The sequence below is a fragment of the Heptranchias perlo genome, unplaced genomic scaffold, assembly GCF_035084215.1.
Source record: "Heptranchias perlo isolate sHepPer1 unplaced genomic scaffold, sHepPer1.hap1 HAP1_SCAFFOLD_254, whole genome shotgun sequence".
Classification (NCBI taxonomy): Eukaryota; Metazoa; Chordata; class Chondrichthyes; order Hexanchiformes; family Hexanchidae; genus Heptranchias; species Heptranchias perlo.
In genome coordinates, this window is record NW_027139266.1 from 369,048 (window position 1) to 388,942 (window position 19,895).

At 47.0% G+C, this 19,895-nt stretch overlaps 4 non-coding genes across 4 annotated transcripts; 3 read left to right on the top strand and 1 right to left on the bottom strand.

Annotated features, from left to right (window-relative positions):
* The first annotated feature begins 2,523 nt into the window (after positions 1 to 2,523).
* trnay-gua (transfer RNA tyrosine (anticodon GUA)) lies at positions 2,524 to 2,617 on the top strand. Its single transcript has 2 exons — positions 2,524 to 2,560; positions 2,582 to 2,617. It is a non-coding gene; the product is annotated as a tRNA-Tyr (tRNA).
* Positions 2,618 to 5,471: 2,854 nt separating this feature from the next.
* trnaw-cca (transfer RNA tryptophan (anticodon CCA)) lies at positions 5,472 to 5,543 on the top strand. The gene has a single exon. It is a non-coding gene; the product is annotated as a tRNA-Trp (tRNA).
* A 1,581-nt stretch (positions 5,544 to 7,124) lies between these two features.
* Positions 7,125 to 7,216, bottom strand: trnar-ucu (transfer RNA arginine (anticodon UCU)). Its single transcript is given in 2 exon segments — positions 7,125 to 7,160; positions 7,180 to 7,216. It is a non-coding gene; the product is annotated as a tRNA-Arg (tRNA).
* A 2,616-nt stretch (positions 7,217 to 9,832) lies between these two features.
* On the top strand, positions 9,833 to 9,905 carry trnar-acg (transfer RNA arginine (anticodon ACG)). Its single transcript has one exon. It is a non-coding gene; the product is annotated as a tRNA-Arg (tRNA).
* Positions 9,906 to 19,895: the final 9,990 nt, after the last annotated feature.

Here is a 19,895-nt window from a genome sequence, read left to right on the forward strand (position 1 = left end):
GCAGATGGAGTAAAATGTGGGGAAATGTGAAATTATTCACTTTGGTCGGAAGAATAGAAAAGCAGAATATTTTTTGAATAGGTGAGAGACTAAGAAATGTTGGTTGTTCAGAGAGATTTGGGTGTCCTTGTACACAGATCACAGAAAGTTAATGTGCAGGTGCAGCAAACAATGAGGGAAGCAAATGGTATGTTGTCCTTTATTGCAAGGGGGTTGGAGTATAAGAGTAAGGGAGCCTTGCTGCAATTATATCGGGCTTTGGTGAGACCACACCTGGAGTACTGTGAACAGTTTTGGTCTCCTTACCTGAGGAAGGATATACTTGCCTTAGAGGGGGTGCAACGAAGGTTCACTAGATTGATTCCTGGGATGAGAGGGTTCTTGTATGAAGAGAGAATGAGCAGAATGGCCCGATATTCTCTGGAGTTTAGAAGAATGAGAGGTGATCTCATTGAAACGTCTAAAATTCTTGGAGGGCTTGACAGGCTAGATGCTGAGAGGCTGTTTCCCCTTGCTGGAGAGTCTAGAACTAAGGGGCATAGTCTCAGGATAAGGGATCAGCCATTTCGGACTGAGATGAAGAAAAAATTATTCATTCAGAGGATTGTGAATATTTGGAATTCTCTACCCCAGAGGGCTGTGGATGCTCAGTCATTGAATATATTCAAGAATGAGATCGAGAGATTTTGGGACACCGAGGGAATCAAGGAATCAGGCAGGAAAGTGGAGTTGAGGTAGAAGATCAGCCAGATTCTGACTGAATGGCAGAGCAGGCTCGAGGGGCCGTATGGCCCACTCCTGCTCCTATTTCTTATGCCCTCTTGTTCTGGATTCCCCTCCAGAAGAAATCATTTCTCTGTATCTACCTTATTGAATCATTTTATTATTTTAAACACCTCGATGAGGTCACATCTCAATGTTCTAAACTCATGGGAATAAAAACCAAGTTTATGCCACCTATCCTCATAATTTAACCCTTTTAACCCCGGCATCATTCTGGTGAATCTGCACTGTACCTTTTCTAAGGCCGATTTATCTCTCCCTCGGTTCGGTGCCCAGTTCTCCAGGTGGGGTCTGACCAAGGTTCATTACAACTGAAGCATCACTTCTGTATTCCAACCCCACTCGAGATAAAGGTCAACATTCAATTAGACTTGTTGATTATTGTCAAGATTTATAAGGTATTTGCAAAGGATTCTAGGGGATCTTAGAGTTGGGATTTTTCTTTATTCTGTCCACTCAAGGAGTTTGATAACAGACTTACTCCTTTGAATTTAGTGCTGGATTATTGGGCCGTGATGTGTTTACTTGTTTGTATTTTGTTAAATACATTTGCTGAGTGTATTTAAATTGAAGATGAGATTCCCAGGCCTGATGCTCTATTTACACATCGAAGGTGAGAGAGATGCTGTGGGACACACGATAAGTCTAGTAGCTGAAAGTGATTCACAGACTGGGTTTTGTGTTTAGTGATCCCGGGTACATTACTGATACCTTCCCTGAATCCCAAGGCTGGGAGAGGCACTCGGGAAGGACCGGGGAGCTGGGACTTGGCCATGAGAGTAATTGAAGGTATGAGAACTGAAATAATCTACAGTGAGAAAGGAGAACAGGCAGAATAATCGGTAATGAGGACATCAATTAGTCTCTTATCTTGAATTCATCAAGTAATTGACCCATTCTGTTTGAAACAAAGTTGATTTATTTGACATCGATCCAGAATATTGAATTTCAGCCCAGTTATTGCGGTTATTAACATCAGCAGAAACAAATCCCAACTTCCAGAATGATGTTCTGCTGCTGAAATCCTCATCCGTGCCTTTGTTTATCTCCAGACTCGACTATTCCAATGCTCTCCAGGCCCGGCCTTCCACTTTACACCCTCCGTAAACTTGAACCCACAATCTCCAGATCAATAATCAGTCCCATTATTCATTGTGTCACTGGCCCAGGCTGTGGAGAACACGGAGCAGCTCCCACTCCCACAGCACTGCGGTATGAGCAGGTACCGAGTCAGCCTCAGTCATGAGCACTGGAATCCATGAGTCCGGGTGTGTCAAAGGTGCACGGTGAACAATCACCAAAGTGAAACATTTTTGCCGCTTCCCTTCGATACCTCAGCTGGTCGAGCGACAAGACTGTCGTGGAAAATAAGACAAAGTCATCCTTCCGTCATTTGTTCAATTCCGGCTCGAAGGAGAACACGTGATTTTGCAATAAGCAGCAATTAGTTCAAGGTCGCTCTCTGAACTTTACAGGCACCTCACAGATTAACATGTTGCCATGAAGGCACAGGACGTCTCTTTTCCTTTCTCAAACCTGAAAACTTTCTGTGTCTGCCCAAACAAGGCTGCTCTGCCTCTGCTCACCAGCAGGGAGCGCTTTTGAGCAGCAAGACTTCAAAACACTCAGCTCTCGCTTTCAGGCAAAAGAAGTCTTCGATCAGCACCGGACTCCACGAGTCTGAACGTGTCAACAGGCGCACGGTGAACAATCACCAAAGACAGCACTGTTTATCACTTCCCTTCGATAGCTCAGCTGGTAGACCGGAGGACTGTAGTGAATAAAACAAAATAAAGTCATCCTGAGGTCGCTGGTTCAATTCCGGCTCGAAGGAGTGAGTGTGATTTTGGAATAAGCAGCAATCACCTCAAGGTCACTCTCTGAACTTCACAGGCAGCTCACAGATTAACATGTTGCCACTCAGGCACAGGACGCCTCTTTTCCTTTCCAAAACCTGAAAGCTTTCTGTGTCTGTCCGAGCACGGCTGTTTCACTCGAGCATTTCCCTCTGCTCACCAGCAGGGAGTGCCTTTGAGCAGCAACACTTCAAATCGCCTTCAATTTCAGGCAAAATGGTCTTCGATCAGTCAGTCAGTCAGGGCTCTCGCTGCTCCTCGAGCTCGGGCGGCTGTTGCTTTCCGGTGACCTCGTCTTCCTTCCGCAGGCTCGGGCTCTTCTCAGCATCGCTCATGATTACTGTGGCTTCCCGTTCTGCTGTTCCTCACTTGCTGATGCTCGACACCGCCGATTGGAGCAAAGTATTTAATATATTCAGGGAGTGGCAACCCAAGGCAAGATTTCTCTGCTGGTCTTGGAGCAGCTTGAAGGCGAGTGTGAGGCAGGAACTGTGAGGGGCGATTTACAAACAGCAAACGAGGAATTAGCTCAACTGGTGGAGCGCTCACTTGGCCTGTGAGAGGTAGCGGGATCGTTGATTATATTCTCCACTCACCGTTTGTCTTGGTGCCATTATACAGAAACAAGAGTGTTGTCAGTGAGTCCATTGCCCATGGACTTCCTAAACTTCACTGTGTGTTTGGGTACAGAGAGATCAAGGGGCAGCAAATCTTTTGATGTGCTGCAGTAAACAAAAGTTCTTGATTTTGCGATGCAGCAAAGATGGAAAGATGAGGTGAGAGATGGAAAAAAAGCTTCGTAATCCTTGATGCCTTCTCTGAAGATTGAATTCAGGACCTTCAGATTATGACACTGATGCACTGCTTGCTGCACTGAGAAGGCACTTACCAGGTATGGAGCCAGGCAGCACCACCAAGTAGGACAGCTTGCAAGGTATTGAAGGCCATAAAATTTTGCATGAAAAAATCCAAGCCAGGTCGGAATCGAACCTAATGCGTTATCCATTGCACCACTGGCCCAGATTATAACGAATTAGTAGCAGTGGGAGGCAGTGGGCATGGCGGAGGTACAAAATAAATACATTGCATCTGTCTTTCCCAAGGAAGAAGATGCTGCCAGAGTGTCAGTAAAGGAAGATGTTGTCGAGATACTGGATTGGCTAAAAAATTATAAAGAGGAGGTACTGGAAAGGCTGGCTGTACTTAAAGTAGATCCGTCATCTGGTCCGGATGGGATGCATCCTCGGTTGCTGAGGGAAGTACCGACCAGGTGACTTATCTATTTTAAGTACATTTAGCCTTTCTAGTACCTCTTCTTTCTCATTTTTTAGCCCATCCAGTATCTTAACTATATCTTCCTTTACCGAGAATCTGGCAGCATCTTCTTCCTTGGTAAAGAACAATGCGAAGTACTCATTTAGTACCTCAGGCCAGGCCCACTGCCTCCGTGAGTACATCTCCTTTATGGTCCCTAATCGTCCCCACCCCTCCTCTGACTACCCGTTTACTGTTAACATGTCTGTAGAAGACTTTTTGATTCGCTTTTATGTTTCCCGCTTCATCTTACTCTCTATCTCTCTTATTATCCAGGGAGCTCTGGCTTTAGTGAGAAATGCTTTAACAGCCGGCACCCTGTAAAACAGAGCTCCAAGTATCGGTTTAAATAAAGTCCTGAACTGACAGAGCGGCGGGCAGATGAGGATTGAATTAAATCCCAATTCACTGAATCTAAACAAGGTTTAAATAAATGAACCTGTCAGGAGTGGGATTCCTGAGCTTGTGTTGCCCTACCTTTCTACCTCGTTGGAATGTACCTTCTCTGTACCCGAATCATCTTTTTAAATGCCGCCCACTGCCCAATTATAGTTTTGCCTGACAATCTTTAATTCCAATTTACCGGGGCCAGGTCTGTTCTCATCACACTGAAATTGACCCTCCTCCAATTGAGTACTTTTACTTTAGAGTGGACAGAGTCCATTTCCATAGCTATTCTAATCCTAATGATACTGATCGCTGCTCCCGAAATGCTCCCCCACTGACACTTGCTCCACTTGGCCCGCCTCATTCCCTTGAACCAAGTCCAGCAATGCCTCCTTCCTCAGTGGGCCAGAAACGCACTGGTCGAGAAAGTTATCCTGAACACATTTCAAAAATTCTTCCCCTACTTTGCGCCTTATATTATTGTTATTCCAGTCTATATTAGGATAGTTGAAATCCCCTGTTATCACAACTCTATGGCTTTTGCAACTCTGTTATTTCCCTGCAAATTTGCTCCTCTATCTCCGTCCCACCAGCTGGTGGCCCATAGAATACACCAAGTAGTGTAATCGGACCTCGATTGTTCCTCAACTCGAACTCAGTACCCAGGAGAAATCCCCTCGTTCCTGGGAACTTTGTATTAAACAGATGTTAGCAGCAAAAAGTGTTCGTTGTGGGACTGAGAAATGCTTTAACAGCCGGCACCCTGTGAAACAGAGCTCCAAGTGTCGGTTTAAATAAAGTCCTGAACTGACAGAGCGGCGGGCAGATGAGGATTGAATTAAATCCCAATTCACTGAATCTAAACAAGGTTTAAATAAATGAACCTGTCAGGAGTGGGATTCCTGAGCTTGTGTGTGAGCTGAAACTGGATCGGTCCCGTTCTGTAAAGACTGAATGGCAGGCGGCTCCCAGACAGGGCTCAGGCCGGGACTGGCAGCTCTCCGCTGGGAACGGCTGGATTGGAGAGCGGGGCTCCTGCGGTGTTGCTGCTGCTGCTTCCGCCTCTTCGAGTCCCTGTGGCGGTCGGTACCGATCTCCCTCCTATGGATCCGGCTCCAGGTGGGCGCTGTGGACCTCGTGGCGCAACGGTAGCGCGTCTGACTCCAGATCAGAAGGATGCGTGTTCGAATCACGTCGGGGTCATTGCATTTTCACAACGTTTCAGTGTCACTCTGTTTTATCGCGGGGGAGTCTTTCAGTGATGGTCTGTTCACTGTGTGTAAAATAATATTTATCACAGAATGAACACACCACAGAAGGAGGCCATTCAACCCATCAATCCCTTACCTGCCTTTTGTAAGACCAATCCCATTGGTCCCATTCCCCGTCCCTTTCCCCGTGGCCCTGCATTTCCCCTTCAAGTATTTATCAAATTCCTTTTTAAAAGCCACGATTGAATCTGCTTCCACCGCCCTTTCAGGCAGCGCATTCCAGATCAAAACCATTCGCAGCGTAAAAAAGATTTTCCTCATGTCGCCTTTGGTTCTTTTGCAATCACCTCAAATCTGTGTCCTCTGGTTCTCGACACTTCCGCCAATGAGAACAGCTTCTCTTTATTAACTTTATCTAAACCCTTCATGACTTTGAACACTTCTATCAAATCTCCTCTGAACCTTCTCTGCTCGAAGGAGAACCACCCCAGCACGGGGTAAATGCGGTCAATTAGCTCCAATTTATTTATTTGGGCATTAAACAAAACGTGAAAGACTGGCGAGGCGTTGTGTGAACGGAGCTCACTGCTCTAAGACAATAAATCCAATCACTGCGTGGGCGCTGGGTTCAAATCTCACCACTGATAGAATTTCTGGCAATGTTCATTTTGACCTGTTCGCAGAAAACCCGATTGTCGTGCGATGGAGCAGAGGATGTGAAAGGAGCTGAAAGTGGAAGTGCAGATATTAGTTTCATCACGGTGACTGGACACGTTTCCACAGGTTCGGGCCTCTCACCTTAAGATTCTTTCCAGCAGAGTGGGACAGGTGATCAGAGTGACCGGGCTCCAGCGGCGCAATCGGTCAGTGCGCGGTCCTTATCTGACAGGACAGGGTCGGGAAATACCGAGGTTGTAAATTCGAGTCTCACCGAGATCAAACAATCCTTTTGCTTGTGAACATTTCGACCGGAGTTGAAGGTACAATTAGTTTGTTCCAAAATGCATCTTATTTGTATTGCCATGTGGTTCCTCCGGACTGCGCTGTTGCAATCGCAGATGAGATGTTCAGTATTACTTGTTTACAGGAGGGACGCCGCGGTTTTGGAGACACAAACTATGATTTTGATCCATCCACAAATCGTGGGATTGAACTGGAGCTTTAAACCAGCGCCTTAGACCGCTCAGCCAGGATACTTTCCAACCTGCACTTCAGGAGCTAGTTTTACAGGAATAGAATTACTACAAGCAAGAATTCTACCCCTCCAGCACCAATGCTCACACGGCAGCAGGATGCATGTGTCCAGTTAGAAACCTGTCTGAAGGAACATTCAGTCTGACAGAGCCGGAAGTCCAGCAGATTGACTTTCGGTCTGAGCAGATGATGAGTCTCCTCCTTGAGAGAGTTTCGCCAATCCAGCTCAGAGTGGATTAAGAATCATAAATTCGGGTTTGACTGGAGCCATTTGTGCAAGATGAAGTGTCGGGGGCAGTTTCACATCCTTGACGGACATCAATGATCCGGTTGCGGATTTGCTGCAAAGTTTCACTTCCCAGCTCCCGAAACTAAACCCCAACTCTGGTGGGACTCGAACCCACAACCTTTAAATATCTCCACCAATCATTAAGCAGAAGTCCAACACGCTATCCATTGCGCCACAGAGTCAGCGATAGAATTTGACGGAGAGCGGGGATCCTGTGCTGTGGTTGAGGCGGTCAGGCTGCTCCTGTTTCCGCCTCTCACATTCCGAGAGCCGGGGCGGCAGTCTGCACCGATCGCCCTCCAATGGATCCGGCTCCAGCCACTTGTTGTGGGCCTGGTGCAAGAACAGTCGCGTCTGACTCCACATCAGAAGGCTGCGTGTTTTGAACCAGGTTGAAATCACAACATTTTCACTGTGGCTCAGGGTCCTGCCGACTGATTTTAGATCGGGACAGTGTTTTAGCGATGGGATGTTCAGTGTTTGTGCAACAATATCAAAATTAAATTTGACACATTAATGAGCTTTTTTTCTGTTCCTTTCTATTTACACCCTCTCCAGTTTTATGTGGAGACAGTTCACAATGTTTAAGGGATGTGGTGTGCAGTGTTTGTGGAATCAGTGTAATTAAATTTGATACTTTCATCTGTTCCTTCTCCAACCCAGACCCTTATCATTAGATTTGTAGTTTCACCCTGTTTAAAATAGGTTACTCAGTGATAGAAATAAATCAGTAACAACCCCGAAACCTCAGCGGGTATATTTGTTCCAATACTTTGTGATGGTCTCGATTTCCATTCAAATTTTCAATCAGCAATTCCCAACGGGTGTTTTGGGTTTGACAAACTAATTTAAGTTCTTGACTGGTTCCTGGAAATGATCCAGTGGGGATTTCCTTACCCGTACAGATATAGAAATAAATACATTCCATCATTTCACAAATGTCAGTTGTGTCAATAAATATATCGCGATATCCAACATGGAAAAGCAACTCTTCATGTTCATAAAAAAACTTCCACATTTTATTGTATTAATCCACTTACGTTTCAATGTAGATCATATATTCAGAGCATCCCTCTAAACTTAAAGAATGGTAAAACAATTGCAGATTTTACAAACGAATAACACGCTATCGTATAAGTAAGATTAATCCCTACTTTGTGAAAGTTGTATTCTAATTGCCTTTATGATGTTACGAAAAATATTTCTAGATGTACGTCCCTAAAAACCAAAGGATTTTTCAAAAACTATTTGGGGCGATATGATCAGTTCCCCTTCTCCTTTCTTTAATTGTTACCTTTTGTTAATTGTTCATCTTGATCCGTTTGCTTCATTTTTTCCTCAGTCATTTATGGTGAATTTTCTATCTGTTAACGTTCTTAAATATTTGATTTGTTTGTTCCCTACATCTTGAATTGTGAATTGTTGATCTCCATGTAAAAGTCTGAAACAGAAATGTGTTTATATTCAGGCGTGACTCTGAAGTGTGAGACCGAGAGGTGATGCCGGATGTGTGACCGAGAGAACAACTGCTGGAGGCGGAACTGTCCGTAACCCAACATACCCCCTGTGGCATTGCTCATAGTCGGTCGGATGACAATGTTTTATATTGACTGAACGGCTATGTATACAACACACAACGGATTTACTGCTGCTTTAACTCCACAAAGTATAATCACCATAAATGCCCAAAGTCTCAGATCAGTTAGAATTGAATTACTGTTGGTGAGGGGAGTTTGTACATTGGAAGGAGTTTATCCATTTTCAGCTCCAGGTAAACCTGCAAACCTCCCTCACCTGTAGGTTACGTCACCATGAGGTGTCGACCTTTCTTTGCGCTTCTGGACTTCTGAAGTGTGATTGAACCTGACCAAAAGTTTCCTATAATTAGTGAGGAAGGAAGGTATCAGTGTAAATGGGAGATATAAACGTGGATGTTTCACTGGGTACCATGGGAACCAGATACACTGCTCATTCCAGTTATTGGTCCAGCAGGAAACAGAAATCATTCTCTTCAACTGTACTCGCCCGATGGAAAAGGAAACAGTTCTTTGTTTTAGCTTCTTCTGTTGGTTTACGTTCACTCACCGAGAAAGTGAGAGAGAGAGAGACTGAGAGATTGGATTGGCTTTTTCACTTTATAATCCATTATACTTTGTACTTATTGTTAGAGACGGTTCCATCCCAACAATCCTGTGCCTGACCTTCTCATTGATACTAAGATGTGTTCAAAATGAGTTTCAACCAATTTTACAAAAGCTGAACAGCGAAAACTGCTCCGAAACGAGCTTCGCTCAGCAACTCTTCATGGTGATTCGGTTGCTGGTTGTAAGTAAAGAAGTTTGTACAATCAGCCCTCTGGAGCAATATCCTCAAAAGGTGTTTCGGACACATTGTATGAGAGGTCCGCCTGTACAATGCAGGAACACTTACATACTGCAGATCTGGAATCCTTTCCTTGTTGGCTCCGCAACTAATACAAATACCGCTCTGTGTTATTTTGTTGCTTAATTCACAAATTGGGTAAATATCACAAAAGGCCCCGACCAAACGGGCACTTTGAGCAGCTCAGCCACGGAGCCAAATCAAACTGCAACTTCACCACCTCCTCTCACTGATACCTGTCAGATACCCGCCACTGTCTGGTGGAGTTTGAGGCCGTTTGGTACATTTCTATATCTCTTGTCTATTTCGCTGTGTTCACCGACACTGTCTGCATCTCTCGCTGTGTTTATCTCTCTGTGTCAATCTTTGGGTTGATTCTGAATGAAAAATGAAATAAAACACATTAGTCATCGGCTGGGCCAGTGGCGCAATGGATAACGCGTCTGACCACGGATCAGAAGATTGTAGGTTCGACTCCTACCTGGCTCGAATTTATGCAATTTTCCCTCTGACACTGGGGAACTGAGAATCAAATTTCATAATAAAATATTGTTTGTGGTGAATCAGCGACGAAAACATTCCATTTTCAATTATTTCGGTTCAGTTATGTTTTGAATGAAACTGTGACCACAATGTGTTTCGAACACGCCGCCTTTTAAGTTGATGTCCGGCTCGCTAACATTACAGCACGAGGTGTCGGCACCGCACTGATAACCTTCAGGTGTATCCGGGCCTTTCAGACACTTCGTGTGACACAAGAGCTTTCCAATCCCCGCCAGCTCCTGGACACCGAGACTTCCGTTCGAAGCAGCATTCACCACCAGGACCGCTCTTCCGCTCCCTTTGTCGGTCTGCATAAAATCCGATGCTAAAATTACAAAGTAGGACGGACAGTATCTGGAAAACAGTTCAACTTTCAGTGTTCAGACTTTGGTGAGAGCTGTGAACAGGACTTTGAGTAAATATAAATTGGGTGTGGATTAGGAGTTCGCTGTTCTGTTATAAACTGTGGGTGTGTATATATGAGTGAGATATTTCTCTGAACTGTGGGTGTGTATATATGAGTGTGATGTTTATATATGAACTGTGGGTGTGTATATATGAGTGCGATGTTTATATCTGAATTGTGGGTGTGTATATATGAGTGTGATGTTTATATATGAACTGTGGGTGTGTATATATGAGTGCGATGTTTATTCATGAAGTGCGGATTGACCGGGAGGGGTAATTCCTCCTGGGGTTATATTTTCTTCCAACATAATGACACAAAGTTCAACTTGCAGTGGGACGGTAATCGCTCAGTTGGGAGGGCGTTAGAATAAAGATCTAAAGATCTCGGGTTTCACAAGTTTGAGTTATTTTGTTTCTGCCTCGTTGAATCCCAGAATCATTGAATGGTGACAGCACGGAGGGAGACCGTTCGGCACGTCGAGTCCGTGCTGGCACTCTGCAAGAGCAATCCAGCTTGTCACACCCTGCCTACAGCACTCACTTAGGCAATGAGTTCCAGATCTTAACCACTCGCTGTGCAAAAGCGTTTTTCCTCATGTTGACTTTGATTCTTTTGCAATCTCCATAAATCTTTGTCCTCTGGTTCTTGACCCTTCCGCCCATGGGAGCAGTTTCTCTCGATCCACTCTGTCTAGAATCTTCATGTTTTTAAAAACATCGATGAAATATCCTCTCAACATTCTCTGCTCTAAGGAGAACAACCCCAGCTTCTCCAGTCTATCCACGTTACTGAAGTCCTTCATTCCTGGAACCTTTCTAATAAATCTGTTCTGCATCTTCTCAAAGGCCTTCACATCCTTCCTAAAGTGCGGTGCCAAGAACTGGACACAATACTGCAGTTGTGGCCGAACCAATGTTTTATAAAGGTTCATCATAACTTCCTTCCTTATGTGCTCTATGCCTCTATTTGTAAAGCCCGCGATCCTGTATGCTTCTTTAACCGCTTTCTCAATCTGCCCGGCCATCTTTAAAGATTTGTTCACATGAACCCCCAGATTTCTCGGTTCCTGCAGCTCCTTTCGAATTGTGCCCTTCAGTTTATTTCTCCTCTCCTCGTTCTTCCACCAAAATGTATCGCTTCGCACTTCTTTGCGTTAAATTTCATCTGCCATGTTTCTGCCCATTCCACCAACCTGTCTTTGTCCTGTCACTCTCCTCCTCACTGTTGTTGGACTGGAAAAATACGCTTGTGAACACAGATCCAAAACCTCCAGCCTCCCCTCACCTAACCTGATATATATATAATAAAGAATGATTAGCCACTCCTATCCTCACAAAAATTCGATAGTTAAATCGCACATGTCGCATTTAGGCAGCAGCAAAGCATGATGGGATACTTGACCATTATGGGAGCAGTTCGTAACCCACACTGTAAAAGCTGACAAAGGCAGGTTTGTTGGATTTATGGCCACCCCCTCGCTTATCTCCAGAACACACTAAGGAATGTTTACTCAAGGACATTGTTTATCCTAACTAACTCACTTGGGATGATTAAGGGAGAAGCGGTGGATATCTCCAAGGTCACCCCAGCACAAAAGGGAGTGAGGGATGAGCTGCTCAGGACTTGTGAAGACCCCCGCCCAGTCTCAATGTTTGGGACTTATGTGTTTACTGATAAGGGTCCTCCTCAGGAATGTGAGATGTTTAAAGTCATGGGACGATCCAAGGTAGCCCCTGACAAGTGAGTGGCAGACTATACCACCCAATGAAACCCACTGTAGTTATGTAAACATGTACCCTCACCTTTCACAGCAGGTGGGTGTTGCTTATTGAAAGGTATAAACATGCTTGTAGTGCTGATGTTCCTTTGAGAGTTAGTCACGAGCTTGAGGAAGCTGACCACTCTCCCTTTGTGCACAAAGCTTTCTAATAAACTTTAACTTTGTCAGCAATTCAGTCTCCGTCTGGTTTTGCTCCAAAAATTCGAGTCTAACAGTTGGTGTCAGAAGTGGGATACTGCGCTGCAGGTAGGCTAACGGATCCTGTATTGGAGGGTACGTGGTATAGTGAAACAGGATAGCCCTGTACTCCAGATGGGGGGTGCCCCTGCATAAAGCCCTCGAGGGTCAGGCCGGTAGCCTATGGTAGGGGCTCGACTCATTATTGGAGACAGGATTGGCAGTGGCACTTGCCGCAGTATTAAAATTATCCACGTAGTAAAATTCCTCACGGAGACCACGGATTGACGGAATTGACTAGACCTGTAGGTTTATAAGATATAGTGTAAGTGTTTGTTTGCTTAGAGTATAAGTTTATGCCGCTATTCCGATACAGTATAAGGTTGGATTTTGAGAGTCACGTGGTGATGGACACGGACAAGGGTGGTGGTTTATCTCAAACACCGAGCCTGAGCCTGAATTAAGAGGACCGAGTCCCACGTGGCGGTCAGGATTAAGTAGGCGAAGGGAACGACAACCACCACAGGATCGTGATCCGGGGACCAGTGAGTGTGTATAAATTAGAGTATAAGGTGATACGTTTGTGCCGATTAAAGTATAAGATTAGAGTAAAATAAATTAAAGTATAAAATAGAGCATAAGGATATACGTAATGATTGACATGAGTAACGAGGGGAAACCCCTTCCTCCGGACGTCCCGGCTCTGCCCACAAGTGTCTCTGTTGTAAAACGAGTCCAAGAGGCTAATTTAAAATATCAAAGTGCAATGATCAGGAACGGATGGAAGGAAACGAGTCCAGTAGTCGATCAAATAAAGTGGTGGGCGGGTCACAAGGCTGCTAAACAAACTAATTATGGTACCGTTCTGCTCGCTAGTTGGGCAGATCACACAGGATATTTAATCGTGGACAAATGGGGGAGGCCGTCTTCTCTCCAGGACTTTTTGAGACCTGTACAAGAGGCTAAAGTTCGAGTTTGCAGCCTTTTGGATCTGGAAGTGTCAGCAACGGAGGAGTTAGACGATTTACAGGAATGTGGGGGGAATGGTTAAGGCAATGGAGGCTCTGCAGCACAAAACGCCGCAGCCTGAGTGCCTCCCGAATACAACCGTATCTGCCCTTCGGCACCGGGACAACCTGGAAATGGGGAGCCGAAACCCCTGGCCCCTGTCCGAGTAAATCCAAACCCAGCCGGAGGGGCAGCAAATGGGGAAATGGGAGGCAGGGGCACATTGGGGGGAATCTCAGCCTTTAACACCACAGGAGAGATCCAGCCTGATCCTTCTCATTCCCGACCTGAAGTGATATAATCCCATTGTCGACGTATGGGCAAAGATACAAAGCGCCGCCCGACATTTTAATCTGTCCATAAAGGACATAAAAGATATCATTGAGGTTAAGTGCCTCTCTGCTGTCTTTGGGGCGTTGCCCCCTTGGGATTTGCAGGTCCCAGCCACTATGGTCGAGTGTGACACCCAATTTGAAGCTCTAAAGACCTGGGTTCAAGATGGATTGGGTAACGGCACTGCCACCTGGACAGAACTCACGACCCTATGACAAAACCCTGGGGAAGACCCCAGTGCGTATATTGACCGGGTAATTGAACGGTATGAACATTGGGGACAGACCAACGGCATCCCCGCCAAACACAACGATCCAAGATTTATAGATAGCTTAATTCGGGGACTGGATAAACTTTACCAAACAGCGCTTAGGATGGGGGCCAGTCCACAGGCCACTGAGGCAGGGCTTCGGGAATGGACGAGTCGGCTTTTCGGGTTCTATCTGACAGACACCCACACTCACCGCCAGGGCCACACCCTCCCCGTCCTGCCGTGGATCCTGCACCACACGAGCCCAAAAATTAAAACAGAACCGGTAGCAGTAGCCCGAGAGGATCGTGCCTGCTATAATTGCCAGAAACAGGCCATTTATATCGAGACTGCCCCGTGTAAAGGAAACCATGCACCAATCGTGGGCGCCCGGGGCATAGCCAAGCCACGTGTTACGGAAAGGGGGGGTGGAAGGACAGGGGCCCCGGGGAACAACTCAGGGGTCACAAAGACCAACAAAGGGGGGGTTATCCGACCGTGAATTGGAGGGACAGCGAGCTCTCCTCCTCCCATCTTCCCCTCATCAAGGATTGGACACCACGGCCTCCTCCGTCGGAGGACCGGGGGCCACTCGCCCGTGTCTAAACGTACTGTTAGGAGGCCGGCAGTATTGTGCTCTTTTATACACGGGAGCCTCGGTGTCGATAACCGACTCAGATTTTCCGACCGTGAACAAAAAAATACATATCAGCGGGGTTAGTGGGGAGAGCGTGATCCTTCGCCAGAGCATTCCAATCCCCCTACAGCTATCCCCCGGGCCAGGCTCTGGGAAGGTCCCAATAACCAGGGTCTGATTTTGGGAATGGACATCTTGCACCAGATAGAGGCGAACCTGCTTCTAAGTGACCACTCACTGCAAATAGGGGGGCCGGGAGGGGGGAGGTTTCCCTTTTCAGCAGATTATACCCAACAGTGTGGGGTACAGGTCCTCCGACCGATTGGGCGTGCTTGGGCGGAGGAAGGGCTATGGGGGAAAGTTTGCGCAGCTTACCCTCTCGCATGGGCTACCCACAAGCTAGATTGCGGTAGGGCACAGATAGACCCTGTCAGGGTTCACGGACCCTACCACGAGGCTCACCGACAGTATCCCCTTCGGCCGGAGGCCCAACGTGCCGTTGAGTCAATAGTGGGAGATTTGTTCGAAACCGGGATAGTGATTGAGACCCGTTCCCGGACCAACTCCCCGTATGGCCTGTACAAAAGCCAGATGGGTCCTGGAGGCTGCCCATAGATTATACGGCCCTGAACAAAGTCACAGACAAACTCCACGCTCCAGTAGCAAACCCCGCTACCATTTTAAACGGCCTCCACCCAGGCCTGTCCATATTTACGGCACTGGACATCCAAAACGGGTTCTGGACCTGTCCTCTGGACGCTGGGTCCCGGGAATGTTTTGCCTTCACTGTGCGGTCCACTCAATATACCTGGACCCGGCTGCCCCACGGATTCCACCATTGCCCCATTATTTTTCACAAGAGTCTGCAAAAGGCTCTCCAACCGGCACTGGTGGATGCCCGCATGCAAACCCCCGCCTGTCTCCAGTATGTAGACGACTTTCTCATCAGAAGCCCTTCACCCTCAGATCATTTAGACGCCCTAACATGTGTCTTGGAGACGCTAATCGTCGGAGGTTTTAAACTGAATCCGACTAAGGCCCAGGTGGGGCTCCCATGGGTTATCTATCTGGGTCAGATCATCTCCCCAGAAGGGACAACGGCGAACATATACACTGACAGCCAGGATGCTTACTCTGTAGTCCATGACTACTCGCGTCTCTGGCAGCGACGAGGCTGTTTGACTACCTTAGGCCACTTAATTAAGCACGGCCCTGCGATCGCCGAGCTTATTCGAGCAGCGGATGGTCCCACCTTGGGGGCTGTCATTAAGATTCGGGCCCATCAGACGGAGGAGACCCCGGAAATCAGAGGGAACCGGGCTGCGGACTTGGCCGCTAAGCAGGCTGCCTCCACCCTCCCTGTGACGGCCCTTAATTCTGCAGAGGGGAAGCACAAGGGAAGGGTTCCCAAGCTAGCGAGGTAACAAGGGAGTCCCTCCTAACCGCGTACCTCTCTGAGTCCCCCGAGAATATCCACCTCTGGGTGCAAGAGGGAGCACATCAAGACGCCCAGGGGTTTTGGCGTCATGAGACCCGGTATGTGGTCCCTTCAGCCTTTCGACGAGCCCTGATACAATCCGACCATGAACCCACACACCTGGGAGGGTGAAAATTATACTACCTCATAGCTGACACCTGGTGATGGCCCGGCCTGGCCAGGGAAATCCACGAGTCCGGACGCTTCTGTTTGCCCTGTCTCCAAACGGGAATTGCCCCCTCCCTCCCAGTGGCGGGTACAGCCATGTTTTTGTCATCATTGACCTTTTCACTCGCTGGGTGGAGGATTTCCCGACCAGGAGGAATACGGCCGAAGCAGCAGCAAAAATCCTAGCCATGGAGGTCATTCCTCGCTGGGGAGTGCCCGACCAGATAGATTCGGATCAGGGAACTCATTTCACCGGCAAGACAATGAAACAGGCTTTGGCTCTTTTGGGGGTCCGACAGCGGTTCCACATCCCCTGCCATCCTCAATCGTCTGGAATGGGAGAGGGAATGAACCGCACGCTAAAACAATCCATCAGTAAAATCATCCTGCAGACCGGTAAAGGGTGGAACACCGTCCTCCCCGCTAATCTTTGGCGATTACGGGCCACGCCAGCCAAAAGCACCGGCTTTACACCATTCGAACTAATGACTGGACGGGCCATGGTGTTACCCGAAGACGCACCCCCACTGGGCACAGGGGACACCTCCCAGTTCCAAAACACCCTCCTGACATACCTGCGTCTGCTCAGTGAGACCAACCAGGCTAACCATTTCCGGGTCCAGCATTTACAGGAGGCACACTATCTCTCCAGATGTCAGCGTCTCCCTCCTCAAACTGATTGCTGCAGCATGAACGGATCGGACTGGATTGGAACAGGACGTGTGGAGGGGTTAACAGATGCGTAATAAATTGTTAAGAATAATGCGAATCAGCTCTCTTGTTTTTTTTTCCAGGACCAAGGTCAGAAGATCGAGTCAATTGTTTAGGATGTTCTGTATCTCTCTCTCTGCCTTACAGGTACACGGGCCGGCCCCAGTACTGCCACCGCTACCGGACATATTGACTCTCCAACTATTGGTTACCCAGGCTGGAATATTTCCCTCCTCTTCATCCTCCCCTCTGTTTCTTTCCTCTTTTCCCAGGTCTATCGGACCCCTCTTCGCCTACCCCGGCCCAGCACTGGTCCCTGAACCTGGGGCACTGGCGACTTTGACACTATGAATTGGTCTGTATCAGGGATGATAGGATTGTTGGGACTGCTGGTTTATGGACGGGCAGCTACTGACTCGGAGTTAGAATGGTGCCGGGACGAGTTTGGTACACACACGTGCTATCTGGATGATAGCCGAGGTGGGTATGTGTTAGTTACGCTACTTAATGTGTGCCATCCCCAGTCCGGAGTTTAGCTTCACCCCGGAAATTCCTGTACGAATTGGACATGAGGAGCTGGTGGACATACACCAGGACAACACGACCTTTCTTCAAGTGTCTGAAGACATTAGGAACGACGTATGGAACTACATCAACACGTTTGGATATCCAATACCTCCATTGCCCGAACACCTGAGACAGTTACGAGAGAAGGTTGAACATTCCCAGCAGGTGTATTATACCATGGAACAGGGGAGCAAGGAGTTGAGGAAAGACATCATGTGGTGGGATGTCTTATGGGACTGGGGACTAAATGGACAGATTCACCCATGGATCCGACTAATTTCCCATGTTTTGGTCATGGTGCAGTTAATACTGGTCTTTATTCTGCTATGTGTGGCATGTAAGAAATGTAAACGGGCTGTGGCAAAACATCTGGCTGGACAGGAGGTTAAAACAGCTGGTGTATGCGCCCTTCCCCCACCCGTGCTTCAGACGATTTCAGCCGCTTGTGGAAAAAATCAAGTGTGTGGATGAGGAGAGCAGCAGGAGATTGAATCGGGAATGGTTTTAATGTAAATAACTAATTACCCTCTTTTGATGCAGACCCGGTGCCTCGACGGGCGGCCGCCTCGACAGGACTCATGTCGGATCATATGTGACCAATAGAGGATCCCCCTGGAATAGCCAGTGGGCTGGGGAGGGGAGAGGGCGAGTAAATTAGGTTGATTATTAGACAAAACCTCAGTCACTTGCGCTCTAGCTTTTCCCTGAATAATCCAATGTCCAGGTTTGGAGGGGGGACTGTTGGACTGGAAAATAGGCTTGTGAACAGAAATCCAAAACCTCCAGCCCCTCCTCACCTAACCTGATATATATATATATATTAAAGAATGATTAGCCACTCCTATCCTCACACACACAAGTAGTTAAATCGCACATGCAGCATTTAGGTAGCAGCAAAGCATGATGGGATACTTGACCATTATGGGAGCAGCTCGTAACCCACACTGTAAAAGCTGACAAAGGCAGGTTTGTTGGATTTGTGTCCACCACCTCGCTTATCTCCAGAACACACCAGGGAATGTTTATCCAAGGCCGAAAGCCGACATTGTTTATCGTAACTAGCTCACTTCAGATGATTAAGGGAGGAGCGGTGGATATCTCCAAGGTTACCCCAGCTCAAAAGGGAGTCAGATAGGAAGCAGCTGCTCAGGACTTTGTGAAGACCCTTTGTGTAGTTGCAATGTCTGGGACTTGTGTTTATTGATAAGTGTCCTCCTCAGGAATGTGAGATGTTTAATGTCATGGGACGACCCAAGGTAGCACCTGACAAATGAGTGGCAGACTATACCACCCAATGAAACCCACTGTAGTTACATAGACCTGTACCACCTTCTACAGCAGGTGGGTGTTGCTTATTGAAAGGTATAAACATGCTTGTAGTGCTGACGTTCCTTTGAGAGTGGTCACGAGCTTGAGGAAGCTGCCACTCTCCCTTTGTGCACAAGGTTTTCAAATAAACTTTAACTTGGTCAGCAGTTCCGTCTCCGTCTGGTTTTGATCCAAAAATTCGAGTCTAACAAGGCTGAGGATTGATTTAATTGAGGTGTACAAATTTATGTGTGGCCGAGATAGGCTGGATAGGAAGGACCGATTTCCCTTAGCAGAGAGGTCAATAAACAAGGGGCACGGCATTGATTTAAAGTGATTGGTAGAAGGATTATTGAGGAGCTGAGGAAAACATTTTTCACCCAGAGGGTGGTAGGTGTCTGGAACTCACTGCCTGAAAGGATGGTAGAGGCAGAAACCCTCAACTCATTTAAAAGGTACCCGGATATGCACCTGAAGTGCCGAGACCGACAAGGCTATGGACCAAGTGCTGGAAAGTGGGATTCGGATGGGTGGCTCAATTTCGGCTGGCGCGGACACAATGGACTGAATGGCCTCCTTCTGTGTTGCAAATTTTCTCTGATTCTATGATTCTAATTAACACGAAGCAGGGTAGTTCAGGGATCATGAGAACACTACTGAAGAAAAGTAACTGCTGGGAACCAAGCAATGTGTCCTTGTAAACCACAGATTAGGGAAGTTCCAGCTCCAGTGACAGAGATGGATCACAACAGGGTATAAAAGTGAGGAGATACTGATGTAAGGGGCAGTTGGGACTGGAGACACCGGAGATCAAGCTCAGGGAGTCCGTGGTTCCATCCAGAGGGCTGATCTCGTCTACACGGGGGATTTGCATGTTTAGTCTGGTATGGGAGAGGAAAGAGAATTTGCTCATATATTTCTTCATGAGGTATTAAAGTTGCTGACTCTCAGACTTGTTAATTAATAAGACAATGCATTATTTAGAATCTTCCATCCCTAAGTCTCTCTGCTTCTCTACTTTTAAACTTTCACCATTTAGTTTACATTTCATCTCATTTTTCTTCCTCTCAAAATGCATCACGTCACATTTCTCTGCATTAAATTTCACCTG